Source organism: Cebus imitator, unplaced genomic scaffold (genome assembly GCF_001604975.1).
Source record: "Cebus imitator isolate Cc_AM_T3 unplaced genomic scaffold, Cebus_imitator-1.0 Scaffold607, whole genome shotgun sequence".
NCBI classification, from domain to species: domain Eukaryota; kingdom Metazoa; phylum Chordata; class Mammalia; order Primates; family Cebidae; genus Cebus; species Cebus imitator.
In genome coordinates, this window is record NW_016107922.1 from 179,850 (window position 1) to 180,889 (window position 1,040).

Here is a 1,040-nt window from a genome sequence, read left to right on the forward strand (position 1 = left end):
AGAGACAGAGTTTCACCATGTTAGCTAGGCTGGTCTTGAACTCCTGACCGCAGGTGATCTGCCTGCCACGGCCTCACAAAGTGCCGGGATTACAGGTGTGAGCCACTTCACCCAGCCTACCATGCTTTTTTTTGTTGTTTTCTTTTGAAATTGAGTGTTACTCTATCGTCCAGGCTGTAGTGCAGTGATGCAGTCTCTGCTCACTGCAATCTGTGCCTCCCAGGTTCAAGTGATTCTCTTGGCTCAGCCTCCTGAGTAGCTGGAATTACAGGTGCATGCCACCACACCTGACTAACGTTTATATTTTTTGGTAGCGATGGGTATTTACCATGTTGGTCAGGCTGGTCTCAAACTCCTGCCCTCAGGTGATCCACCTGATTTGGCCTCCCAAAGTGCTGAGATTAGAGGCATGAGCCACTATGCCCAGCCAACCATGCATTTCCTACTTTGCTAGCTAGTGTCAGAAAGCTGATCAAAACAGGTTTAAGTTACAAACGAAAACAGAAACCAAAAACCAAAACAAACAAAAAAAACTGAGCATAGTGACTCAGGCCTATAATCCTAGCACTTCGGGAGGCTGAAGTGGGAGGATCACTTGAGCCCAGGAGTGCAAGTCTGCAGTGAAGTATGATTGTGCCACTGTGCTCCTGCCTGGGCAACAGAGCAAGACCCCAACTCTAAAAAAGAAAAATAAAAAAAAATCGGGCTGGGCACGGTGGCTCACGCCTGTAATCCCAGCACTTTGGAAGGCCGAGGCTTACAGATCACCTGAGGTCGGGAGTTTGAGACCAGCCTGACCAACATGGAGAATCCCTGTCTCTCCTAAATACACAAAAAATTAGCCGGGTGTGCTGGTGCATGCCTGTAATTCCAGCTACTCTGGAGGCTGAAGCAGGAGTATCACTTGAACCCAGGAGGCAGAGGTTGTAGTGAGCAGAGATCGCGCCACTGCACTCCAGTCTGGGTGACAGAATGAGACTCCATCTCAAAAAAAAAAAAAAAAAAAGACATCAATGACAGTGAGAACCAGGAGTCATATC

General features: G+C 48.1%; 1 protein-coding gene across 1 annotated transcript in view; it reads left to right on the forward strand.

Annotated features, from left to right (window-relative positions):
- The window catches only part of MICAL3 (microtubule associated monooxygenase, calponin and LIM domain containing 3), a 242,752-nt gene that overhangs the window by 21,446 nt on the left and 220,266 nt on the right, over positions 1 to 1,040 (forward strand). The gene's annotated exons all lie outside the window — the stretch shown is intronic.